The sequence below is a fragment of the Carlito syrichta genome, unplaced genomic scaffold (assembly GCF_000164805.1).
Source record: "Carlito syrichta isolate Samal-C Ts95f unplaced genomic scaffold, Tarsius_syrichta-2.0.1 Scaffold309698, whole genome shotgun sequence".
Classification (NCBI taxonomy): Eukaryota; Metazoa; Chordata; class Mammalia; order Primates; family Tarsiidae; genus Carlito; species Carlito syrichta.
The window spans coordinates 35,686-48,909 of record NW_007253794.1 but is presented as its reverse complement, the minus strand read 5'-3'; the positions used below and the strand labels follow the sequence as shown (position 1 = coordinate 48,909).

The following is a 13,224-nucleotide window of genomic DNA, read 5'->3' as shown; positions in this document are numbered from 1 at the left end:
AAATTACAAACAATATGAAAAGTAAAATCTATCTTGAAATTAATAGTAAATATATATCTTTAAAAACATATTAAATCATAATAAAAATTTTCCAATATCCAGAAAATTTTAAAAGTGAAAACCATACAATTAGAACCTTTGGGCTATATAGGTAAAGCAGTACTTAGAAGAAAATTTTTAGTCTTATATGTTTTTTTTTTTTTAAGCAAGAAAATATTCAAAGAAAACTAAGCAAAACAAATTGTATACTAAAGGTAAAAAAAATAATGGCATAAATTCTAAAGCCAAAAAGTGGTTGTTGGAATAAAAATAATAAAATAGCTAACCCCAACTAAAAAAAAGAGGAAGCACTATTACTTATTTTAAATTTTGGCTCAAATTCCTAATTCTATAGTATAATCTTTGAATATTTTAGCCTATACTTTATCTCTTTTGTAAACACACAACCCACCTGATAGATGTGTCAAAAGAATGAGACGGTACCAGAGAGCATACAAGTTATAGAATGAGCTCCATTTGCCACCTGGATTGTCAACCAGCCAAAACAATAGTCTCTGAGTACTTTTCCATATAAGTCCATGGAATGTAACATATAAGTGTTTTTTTAATAACATTGTGTATTAACTCTAGAACCAGTCAGGAGAGGTACTTCATAGAGATTCATTCAAAAAACACTGTACCTGGCTGGATGTAGTAGCTCACACTTTTAATTCCAGTACTTTGGGATGCCAAGGTGGGAGAATTGCTTGAACTCAGGAGCTTGACACCAGCCTAGGCAACATAGTGAGACCTCGTCTCTACCAAAAAAAGTGTTAAAAGTTAGCCAGGCATGGTGGTGTACAACTTTAGTCCCAGCTAAACCCTGAACCCAGGAGGCTGAGGCTGCAGTTTGCCATGACTGTTTCAATGCATTCCAGCATGGGCAATAGAGTGAGACCCCAACTGAAAAAAAAAACCCAAAACAAAACTACTATCCCTAAATATAAATGCCCAAGTCAAATCTGTAGGACTTTTGACTAATTAGGTATAAGTTGGCATTGGGTCTGAGCCCTTATTATGAAATAACTCTCTGGGTAATTTTTAAGGGCCACTGACTCAATTTATATTACAGAGATGCAAAGTATATCAGAATGAGAGGGTTGTATTTTGGAAAGGAGAAGAAAGTTGCATAAGATATATTTTGTATCCTACAAGGTATTGTTGATTACAAGGGGAACCATAATTTTTCATAAAACCAAGAAAGAGAAAATGCCCTTTTAAGTATACACTTGCCATCAGTTTTAAGATGGCAGTGACAGTAATTTGCTTAAAGATTATGTGTCAGATATATGAGTATCCACCACATATACCTTGTTAAAATGAATACTACAAACAGTAACTACTTTCAGATCTTAAATAAATGTTCCCTAAATTTGTGGGAAGATATAAGAAGCTTTTGTGTGCATGTGGTTTAGAAAATAGTTTTGCATTGCCTGAAGGGCATCTTGAGTGTTCATAGTTCTAAGACTGGAATGGAGAGTGATTTGAGGAAAGAATGTAAAAATAAGATGTATGTTAGAAATTAACTATTTTGTGGGACTGATATCCTGTCAAGACTAGAGCAGAAAATACTGTAACTTGGTAGAATGGGAATGAGAATATGTGGTGAGCATGCAGTTAATGTAAAACTTTATTTTCCTGAATTATTTATCTTAAATCTTTTATCTGTGGGTAACCTAGGGCAGTGTATGAAAAGCCTTGGAATATTTTTAGCATAGGCCTGACATTTTTGCCATTGAATAGTGGCAGCAGCAGGGCTACAGCATTCAAATGTACACAAGAACATTGTGATAAATAAAAGTAAGGGATACTTGTACAGTTTTACAACCTGGTTGAAACATATGATCCTTAAGGTTCTCACAGTCAGTACAAACTAGCAATGTTAAAAAGCAGATAGAAAGCAGAATTAAGAATTGGACAAAGACAAGCCTGATTTGGGGGAAATGAGCAAACAAATTGAAATAAGAAAAGTTAAGATTCAATGACGTAGAGAGAGTCACTGCTGAACAATCCTGATATAACAAACCAGTCACCAGAGTCAGGGTAGAGCAGTAAATTCAATCTAGGTGGGGAAAAGGCTTCAACTGCCATCACTTTTACACTTCCACTTAGATATTTGTGTTCCTATGATGATACTAGAAGGAGAATTAAAAAGTAGCCTACAGGACTCTTCCTTTCGACATGAAGAAATTGGGCCATTATAAATTTATGTTAGTATTGATGTGTAGATTGTAAACAAAGCTTCAATTGCAATCATGTAGGCTAATGATTACCCTATCGTTGTAATCTGTATTTGACTGAGTAAGAATCTAGACTAGTGTTACTCCCTATTGTAAATTCTATCTCAAATAAAACCACTAATTTTGTTCTTATTGTTATCTACTTAGTTTGTTTCATCTTTTAAATTCATCCCAATCTCTGATTTTCCTTTTCTAGTATCCAGCTGTTTTAAATATATGCCATTCTCAGTTCTTTTCCTTTATATACTTTTCTCTTTTTGGCTTTGGAAATTGTATTTAAGATGCCAAATACATATATATATTCATTTCTATTTTCCACTCTCTCCACTACAAAAACAAATTTTAAAAAAGGAATAAAAGGATCATGCATGTGAAATTACTTTATTGTTGGCAAACTGAGCCTGAAACCGAGAAATCAAATATGTAATTAGGCATATGTATGTATATAAGTTCCATTCCATGAGAAGTGTTTTAAATATCATAAATATTTTTAATTTTATCATTTTTAGAAGTCTCCCAACCTGATGACATCTCAGAGAAGAGCCCAGAAAACCAAGGCAAACATTTGTGGCAAGTTTTATTCACCAGTAAATCATTGACAACAGAGCAAGAAAGTTCAGGAAAATTGTATAATCTGGACATAAACATTTTTCCTGCAAGAATGATACCCTGTGAATGTGACACTGCTTACATGGGTCACAGTCCATTGGCACCACATTGCCAGCTTTCAAAAGAAAAGGTTCATGAGTGCAATGTATGTGAAAAATGGCTCCTCAATATGAATGACAGAACTAAAACTTGAGAGAAATATTTTGTTTACACTAAAATGTGAAAGCACTCAGTCATAAGGAGGAAGTTATTCAACACCAGATAGTTCAGACTTTGGGACAAGATTTTGAATGTAATGAAAGTAGAAAAGCTTTCCATCAAAAGGCTGCCCTCATATCTAAGAGTGCCCACCCGAAAGTAAAATATTATAAACTCAATAAATTTGGGGAAAACTGGTGTGGTAAATCACCCTTTATTGTGTTTCAGAACATTCATCCAGAGAAGCGGAGTCACTATGATTTTAATTAAAATTAAAATTGTTTCAGTAGGATCACTCAAAAACCTGACACAGGAGGGAAATCTTTCAGCCAAAAATCACACATTAGGGAACATCAGAGAATTCATATAGGAGTGAAACCCTTAGAATATGGAAAACCTTTCAGCCACAATTCAGCCCTCCCAGTGCATCATAGAACTCATGCAACAAATAAATCTTCTGATCATAACACATGTACAGAGACATTTAGCTACCAGTCAACTTTCAGCATACATCAGAGAACTCACATAAGGGTGAAACCCCATGAGTGTAATGAGTGTGGAAAATCCTGCTCTATGAACTCACATTTGATTCAGCCTCAGAAAAGGCATACCAAGGAGAAATCCTATGAATGTCATAAATGTGGGAAAGCTTTCAGTGAGAAGTCACACCTAAGAAAACATCAGAGAACTCACACAGGAGAGAAACCATATAAATGTGATGGATGACAGAAAGCTTTCAGTGCAAAGTCAGGCCTAAGAATACATCAGACAACCCACACAGGGGAGAAATCCTTTGAATGTAATGAATGTGAGAAATCTTTCAGTCATATATCAGGCCTAAGAAATCATCAGAGAACTCACATGGGTGAAAGACCATATAAGTGTGATGAATGTGGGAAAGCTTTCAAACTGAAGTCAGGCCTAAGAAAACATCATAGAACACATACAGGGGAGAAGCCCTACAAATTTAATCAGTGTGGAAAAGCTTTTGGTCAGAAATCACAACTCAGAGGACACCATAGAATTCACACAGGGGGAAAACCCTATAAATGTAATCATTATGGAGAAGCTTTCAGTCAGAAGTCAAACCTCAGAGTTCATCACAGAACTCATACCGGGGAGAAACCTTATAAATGTGATGAGTGTGGAAAAAGTTTCAGACAGAAATCAAATCCCCGAGGGCATCAGAAAACTCACACCAGGGAGCCCTATGAATGTAATGAATGTGGAAAAGACTTCAGTGAGAAGACACTCCTAATAAAACATCAGCAAACTCACACAGGGGGGAAACCCTATAATTGTAATCAGTGTAGGGAAGATTTCACTCAGAAATCAAACCTCAGAGTACACCAGAAAACTCATACAGGGTCTCCAAGAAACTCTATAAATGTGGGAAAACTTTCAGTCAGAAATCAAGCCTCAGAGAACATCAGAAAGCTCACCCAGGTGAATAAAGAATGTGAGAAAACCTGGAACTGGAAATCAAACCTCACAACATGTGAAAGAACACATAGGAGAGAACTATGAATGTAGTGAACATTGGGGCTTTCCTCTGCATAACTTCAACATTCTTCAGACATCAAAGGACCTACTCAGGAGAGAAAATCTTGAAATACATTGTATATGGACAGTCTTTCAGCCAGAGTGCAGTCCTTATGGGTGTCAGAGAACTCACCCAGCAAATAAACTCTATAAAGATAATGAATGTGGGAAATGCTCTGTGAACTTAGAGCTTCAGAAAAGTTCTGAGAATAATAAAAACGTGAAAATGTGTCAGCATTCAAAACTCATCCATCATCAGAGAGATCACATAATGAGAAAACCTAGAATGTAATAAATGTGTGACCAACTTTCTCAGTATAGCAGAAAATACATAGAGGGTAGAGAGACTTCATACTACATCAAAACAGACAAGAAATGAAGGTGGTGGATGTGGGAAATCCTTCTACACTAAGTCAGCCCTCAGTTTAACTTAGAGGCAATCCCTGTGTGTCATAAGACTATGAAACAGTTCACCAATAATCATTTTCCCTTCTCCCTTATTTCACAAACAGCCTAAATTTCTCAACCACTCTGTCAACTAAATGGGGTCATGTTGTTAACCTCTAGTTAGTGGAATCTGGAGGCCAGTGACAGACAAGTCTCATTACATACATCACTCAAATTCTCAGTATTGTCTTCTGTCCTTCATCAGAATGGAATGGAAGGAAACCTTGGGTCTCAGACACTGACAAAGGAAGAGGACAAGCTGACAGGAATAGAGGTCAAAGAATGACCCTGTGGAATGAAGTATTCTCCATGTACACAGTTGGACATTTTGCAGCAGGGAAATCAACTTCTTGCAGAACTTCACTTGGGTATACTTGATAATGACATAAACTCATGAACCCTCACACAATAAAACCTATGGATATGGTTTTTGAAAACATCTGAACTCAGTGTACATCAGAAAAGTCACACAGGAGAAACCTCTGGCAACATCCTGAATGACCATAGCTTTTATTCCTCATCGGTCAGGTAATATAAGGGAAAGAAATCAAACATTTTAACACATGTAGTAAATTCTTCACCGAAAAAAAACTCAATAAATATCTGATAATTGACTTTTAAATGTGTGAAAGTTTTCAACAAATTATCACACTTTATTATCAGAGTTTTATACAAGGGGAAAACCTGTCCACTTGAGAAAGGTAAGTAACAGCCTTTAGCTAGGTATTCTTATATCAGAACTATTGTTTCATGTCATTTCAAAATATTAAATGACATATGACAATATTGATTAATAGACACTAAGATAAAAAGCTTTAAAAGAACAAGAAGTAAATTGCATAAACTGGACAGCAGCATTGAAAGTATGTGAATGTTTTTGAAGTTGTTTGCCTATGTGGATACAAATGGGTGAATGACACTTAGCGGTATTTGTTCTGTATGATGTGTATTGAAACTCAACATCATTGTAATAGGATATGTACCCCTTTTTTAGTAACTAGTCTGACATCAGCTACAATTTGCCACATGTATATTAATAATAAATAAATCTGCTACAAAAAAATACCTAAAAGTTCAGAGTGCCATACTACCTTCCCTGCTGCCTTCTGGCTAGTATGGAGAAAAGGCTATTGTTACAAACGATCTCTTTTCAAAGAAGCCAAACAGTATTTTCTCTACACTTATGTATTATCTCAAGGTCACCAGTACATTTCACACACAAATACTCTTGCAGACGTATGTATCTTCAACGTCACTGATTCCTTGGCAGCGTTGAGTATACTATGGTTCTTTGGAAGGCATTCTTCATTTACGGTACTGTTTTTCACTCACAGGATTTAAATTTTATTATAGTTTCCATCTCTGTCAGAATTACCTATCTGATTTCACATGTTATGTAGCTTTTCCATTAGAGTAATATTATGTGGTGTTTGGCATTCTCTGTCTCCGTTAAATGACCACTTGGATTTTTATTTCACTCTGAAGCCAAGCAGTTTTCCAGAGTTTCAGTTAGTTTGTTGCTCTGTGACCTCAGATATCTGATGCAACCAAGAAAAATCATTAAAGTCTTCTCAGTTCATTTTGTGTTTTATGGATAGAATCAGTGCCCCCTCCTGCTCTCTACTTCTCTGAGCTGTAGCTGAGTGTCATTAATTGATTTTTTTGACACAATGTTTCAGGGAAATCTGATGAAAAAAGGATGATGATTTTCAAATATAGTGCTAAAATAACTGGATATTCAGATATTTTTAATGCACCTTGATCTTTACACCATAACTGAGACTTATTCAAGATAAATTTTTAGATCTAAACAACATAGCTAAAAGTACATTTCTGCTAGCAAATATAAATTAATTGTACTTTGAGATATGCAAAAATGTTAAAGATAGAAAACAAAAAAGGGTCAGGTGTGGTGACTCATGAATGTAATCAAAGACCAAAATAAAGTTCTGTGTTCATTAAAGAGACTCAGTCTTTTTTCTTTCTGTACCTTAGACTTGGTCATTTCATTGTTCTATTTGTTTCGCTGGTTATTTCTTCTGCTTGTTCAAATATGCTTTTGAACTATTCCAGTGAATTTGTCATTTAAGTTATTAGACTTCTCTGGTTCATTGTTGTTTGTTTGTTTGTTTCCTTTTTGTTTTCTGTCTCTTCATTGACCCATATATTTTGTTCATACATTCTTTTCTTGACTTTGTCCACATCTTATTTTAGCTCTTGGAACATCTTTAAGACAGCTGTCTTTCTCTAATAAATCCACTACCTGGTATTTCTCAAAGACAAGTTTCTGTTGTTTTTGTTTTATTTTCCCCTTTGAATGGACTATACTTTCCTGTTTCTTTTTTGCCTTCTGACCTTTTGGTTGCAAATTAGACATTTGTATCTTACAATATGTTAACTCTGGAATTCAGATTATCTCCCTTTGTTTTAATTTTTGTAGGGTATGTCTGTGCTAGAGATCACCCTGAGGTATAACTGGAAGTTACATTTTCTGTTTTCCAGTCACTCTTCTTTATGTAACCAGTTATTCATCTTAATGGGTTCTGAATTACTATCTCCTGACACAGTAACAACTGTCCGTCCCCTCACTGTACAATGAATTTTAAAGGCTACTACTTACTTTTGATCACAAGCTACAACCACCAATCCTCAGAATCCCCCAGTGTTTCACAGTGACTAATGGTGGGAATTCCTGAATGATGCCTCTCATGAATCACATATCCCTGATCTCCAAATACTCCTTTCTAACCACTCACCTGAATCTCTGACCATCATAGACCTCATTTATCTGAGACTGAAATATCATCAGATCCTTATGAAGGTAACCTTGTTGATGAGGTATGCCCCTCCCTCCCCTAGCAGTTTCCTTCAACTGCCAATCCCACCCCCCACCTGACAGTTTCCTATTACTGCCAAATGCTTTCTTATAGTAGTATAATTGTTCAAGGTCCGCTTATGAATGAGAACATATGGTACTCTGTTCTTTGTTCCTATTTGGAGTATGATCGATTCCAAATCCACCCAAGTTGCTGCGAAGTCCATATATTTGTCCTCCTTTGTGGCTGTATAATATTCTATTGTGTATATGTACCATGTTTTCTCTATCCAGTCCAGTTTCGATGGGCAACATGGTTGGTTCCATGTTTTTGCTATTTTGAATAGAGCTGTAACAAACATACATGTGCAGTATCTTTTTTATAGAATGATTTGGTTCCTCCAGTTATATTCCCAATAGGGGAATTGCTGGGTCATATGAAAGGTCAATTTCTAGTTCTTTCAGAAATCACCACACTGTCTTCCAAAGAGGTTGCACTAGTTTGCATTCCCACCAGTGGTGCAGAAGCATTCCTTCTTTTCTACATCCTTGCCAGCATTTGTTGTGTGTTTTATTAATGATGGTCATTCTTACAGGGGCTAGGTGGTATCTCAATGTGGTTTTGATTTGCATTTCTCTGATGATGAGTGAGGCTGAGCACTTTTTCATGTGTCTGTTGGCTGCACATATATCTTCTTCTGCAAAGTGTCTATTCATGTATTTGCCCACTTTTTAAAGGGGCTATTTGTTTTTTTCCTTTGGGCATGTTTGAGTTACTTGTAGATCCTAGATGTTAGGCCTTTGTCAGATATACAGTTGGCAAATATTTTTTCCCATTCTGTGGGCTGTCTCCCTGCTCTCTTGATGGTTTCTTTTGCTTTGCAGGAGCTCGTTAGTTAGATGAGGTTCCACTTGTCTTTTATTTCTTAAGGTATCGGCCTTTAGAGTTCTGAATAGGAATTGGTTGTCAGTTCCAATTTCCATAAGGGTGTCTCCTGTATTTTCTAAGATTCTTATAGTTTGAGATTTTACATTTAGGTCTGATCCATTTAGAGTTAATTTTTATGTATGGTGATAGGTAGGGGTCCTGTTTCAATCTTCTACATGTGGTCAGCCAGTTTTCCCAGCACCATTTACTGAATAGATTCTCCTCTCCCCAGTGGTTGTTGTTGGAGGATTTGTCAAAGATGAGTTGGTTGAAAAACTGAGGCTTTGCTTCCAGAATCTCTATCCTGTTCCATTGGTCTATGTGCCTGTTCTTGTACCAATACCAGACTATTTTGATTACTGTAGTCTTATAGTAAAGTTTGAAGACTGGAAGTGTGATACCTCCTGCTTTGTTTCCATATCATTAGTCTTATGGTACATTCCAATCCCACAGGTCCTCAGCACTGTGATCACTATTCAGTCATTCTCTGTTCCTCAAATATGCTCATCTCCTTAGATCTACCAATGTCTTAACACATCCCATGTAGTGAGTGGTCCCCCCTGAGTTCTCAGTTACTTTAAGCTACAGAACCTCATTTCTTTTATTGCACTTGACACCAATTCGACCCTCACTTTCTTGTGGGATTCAAAAAGATACATTGAGCAAGATATGGAATATGTATCTTTAGTTTCAGGATGATCCAGGCCTGGGGACAGGTTTTACTGTGAACTTTATGTCACCAGTGGTTAGTATGCTAAGAGTGCTTGCCAGAATTCTATACCCAGTATCCTTTAAAAGTAAGGAAGAATAAAGATGTTCTCTGAGTCAAAAACAGAATTCCCTGCTGGCAGACATACACGTCAAAAAAATGCTGCTGGGCATGGTGGTTCACACCTGTAATCTCAGAATTTTGGGAGGCTGAGGTGGGAGGATTGCTTGAGCCAGATGTTCAAGACCAGCCTGGATAACAGAGTGAGACCTTGCCTCTACCAAAAAAAATTAAAAATAAAAAAATTTACCAGGCATGGTAAATCCTTCCTGAGTAGCTGGTACAGTAGTCCCAGCTACTCAGGAAGGATTGCCTGACCCCCAGTTGAGGCTGCGGTGAGCTGTGATCATGTCACTGCACTCCAGCCTGTGTGACAAAGTGAGGCTCTGACTTTAAAAAAAAATTTTTAAAGAAGTTCTTCAGAGAGACAGAATTTGATATAGGTCAGGAACTTGATCTATACAAAGAAATGAAGAACACTGGACATAGAATTGATGAAAGTCAAATGAAATTCCTTCATTTTAATTTGCAATTACTCTTAAAGATAATTTACTATCTAAGAAAAATAGTGGTCTGAGACATTAACGCCAAGCTGGGAACCGGGGAGATGGCTGAGACTGACCCTAAGAACGTGCAGGATCTCACCTCAGTGGTGCATACATTCCTGCAATACATGCAAGATAAATTTCAGACCACATCTGACCAATTTGGAAGAATTGATGACATAAGTAGTCACATTGATGATCTGGAGAAAAACATTGTGAACCTCAAGACACAGGCTAGGGTGGAAGACCTGGAGGGTGAAAACAAGATTCCTGCCACACAGAAGAGTTGAAGATTGCTACTAATTTATACTGGAATCTGGAACACCATTTTTCCAAGCCAAGAGAAGACCAAATGGCTTTTTGCAGCTAACTACTATGTGTAGACAGATTTTCTATTCTAAAGTGTGCATTCTTTTCACATACAATACAGTTAGTTTATAGAGTGATTGACTCCCAGTTTCTTAAACATGGTAGCTTCACATCCTGGACCTTGGTCAGTTGTAGTATTAATTATTAAATGCTAAAATTTTAGCAGTTCCTGAAAAAAAAAAAAAGAAAGAAAACTAGTAATGCAGTGTTGTATGTCTATAGTATATGTAAAAGTAGAATATATGAAAATAGTTGCTTAAATGATGGAAGAAATTGCAGAAATCCCTTCATTAGGTACTCACTCTTCACATGAAGAAATATAACATTATTTAATGGTAGACTCATTATTTTTCAATGTATATTGTAAATCCTAGGGCAACAACTAACATTTTTAAAAGTATAAATAATAAAAGATAAAATGGAATAATAAAAATTGCTCAGTTGAAAAGTTTGAAAAGAGAGAAAAAGAAAACAAATGGAATTAATAGAAAATAGCTAGTAAATTATATAGTTACGCTTAGCATATGAGTAATCAACATAAATGTGAATGCTCCAAGCACATCAATTAAAAGACAGACATTGTCACATTTTATTTTTTTAAAGTAAGACCCAGTGCTGTCTATATAAAACCCATTTGAAACATAAAGACATAGCTAGGTTGAATAGAAATAATGGAGAAAGATATGCCATGCAACACTAAGCAAAATGTTATAATAGATACAATAACTTCAAAGTCAACTTCAGAAAAAGGAATATTATCTTGATAAAGAGTAGCATTACATAATGATAAAGAAGTTAAATCTCCAAGAAGACATTACAATCCTAAATGTATGTGCACCTAACCAAAGAGTTTCACATACAATGTGGCACAAAATGATCTCAAAGAAGAAAAAGACAAATCCACACTTGTAGTTGGAGATTACTATTCTCTCAGTAATTGCTGAAACCAATAGGCAGAAAATCAATTAGGGTATAGGTAACCTGCACTATACTATCAATAAATTTAAATTAATTGATCTTTGAAGAACACTCTATTCCATAACGGGATAGACTCTATTCTCAAGTACACATGGAACATTCATCATGATAAGATCATATTCTGAGCCACAAGACAAGCCCACACAAATTTAAAAGAATACAAACTCTACAAAGTATTCTCTCATACCATGAAGGAACTCACCTGTAAATTAAGAAAAATACATATGTGGAAAATCACCAAACATGTTTCATTTAAATGCCATGCTTCTATAAAAGCCCTTGAGTCAAAGAGGAAAGCCAAATGGAAAATTTTAAAGTATTATAAACATAATGAAAATGAAAACTGAACATACTATGTCTGAGATGCAGGCAACAGTGTATATGGAGCTACTGAAGCATTAAATGCTTATTTTAGAAAAGCTTCCATCTTATGAACCTAGAGAAGGAAAAGCAAGTTGAATTCAGAGCAAGCAGAAATAAGAAAATAAGAAAAATGAGAATATAAATTATAAAATTGAAAACAGAATGCCAGGCATGGTGGCTCACAACTGTAATCCCAGCACTTCGGGAGGCCAAGGCAGGAGAATCATTTGAGGACAAAAGTTTGACACGAGCCTGGTCAACACAGCAAGACCTCATCTCTAAAAAAGAAAAAGGAAGGAAGGGACGAAATAGAAAAGAAATAGAGAAATAATAAAATTTTTAAAAGGTAATTTAGCATACTGCTAGCAAGACTAACTAGCAAGAGAGATGAGACAAATTAGCAATATTGAGAATGAAAGAAAGGACATCACTATTAACTTTTACAGACATTAAAAGTATGATAAGGAAATACTATTAGCAACTTCACGCCCACACACTTAATAACTAAGGTAAAATGAACCAATTTCTTGAAAAACACAAATTACCAAAACTCATTTAAATAAATAATCCATATAGTTCTATATCTATTAATGAAATTGATTTGTAGTTAAAACCCTTACTAAAAGAAAACTCTAGACCCAAGTGGTTTCACTGGTGGATTCTGCTAGACATTTATGGAAGAAATCTACCAGTTCTACACAAAATATTGGCAGCTTTGAGTTAAAAGGCACTTGTAAAATGACAGTCCAAATTTCTCCCATATAAATTTTATACTGCAAAAATTTCAAACACATAAAACAGTAGAAAATAGTAAATAAGAATACCCGTTTTCTAGAGGTAGAAATTCTTCACAGTTTACATACTTGCCATTTCTAATTGTTATTTTTAAAGGAACTTATATAGAATCCTACACACCTTAATATGTATCTCTAAAAAAGCAAAATTGCCTACATGATGCCACTGTTGCCACAATTACCTTCCTATTTCTAATCAGTCCCATGTGCAAATGTCCTCAGTTGTTCCCAAACGTCTCCGCAGCTCTGTTTTCTGCCACAAGGGCCAGACTGAGGTCCACGTGTGGCGTCAACTTCTGGGCCTGCGACGGGACCGGGCCCCAGGAAGCAGGACAGACTGTCCATCACAAGGCACGACTCCCTAAATCTCCCCCCATATAAAAACAACCCCGCGAGCGCGCGCCCTCACGGGAAGCGTGGTCTTGCGTGGTTTGGGCCTTAGCGCAGCATCCTGGGGTCGGCAGCACGCGCTTCCCGCGCTCACGTGCCGACGGCGCCCTTCGCCTGCTTCTGCCGCCCCCGGCTCGGCGAAGGGGCGGGGTCGCCCCGCAGGTGAGCGCGCTGGTCCTCGGGCCACGCCTGCTGGGC

The 13,224-nt window shown here is 36.4% G+C and overlaps 3 pseudogenes; all 3 read left to right on the top strand.

Annotated features, from left to right (window-relative positions):
* The first annotated feature begins 2,799 nt into the window (after window positions 1-2,799).
* LOC110596500 lies at window positions 2,800-4,540 on the top strand (annotated as a pseudogene).
* Window positions 4,541-10,194: 5,654 nt separating this feature from the next.
* LOC103269995 lies at window positions 10,195-10,422 on the top strand (annotated as a pseudogene).
* Window positions 10,423-12,848: 2,426 nt separating this feature from the next.
* The window catches only part of LOC103269999, a 22,444-nt pseudogene continuing 22,068 nt past the window's right edge, over window positions 12,849-13,224 (top strand).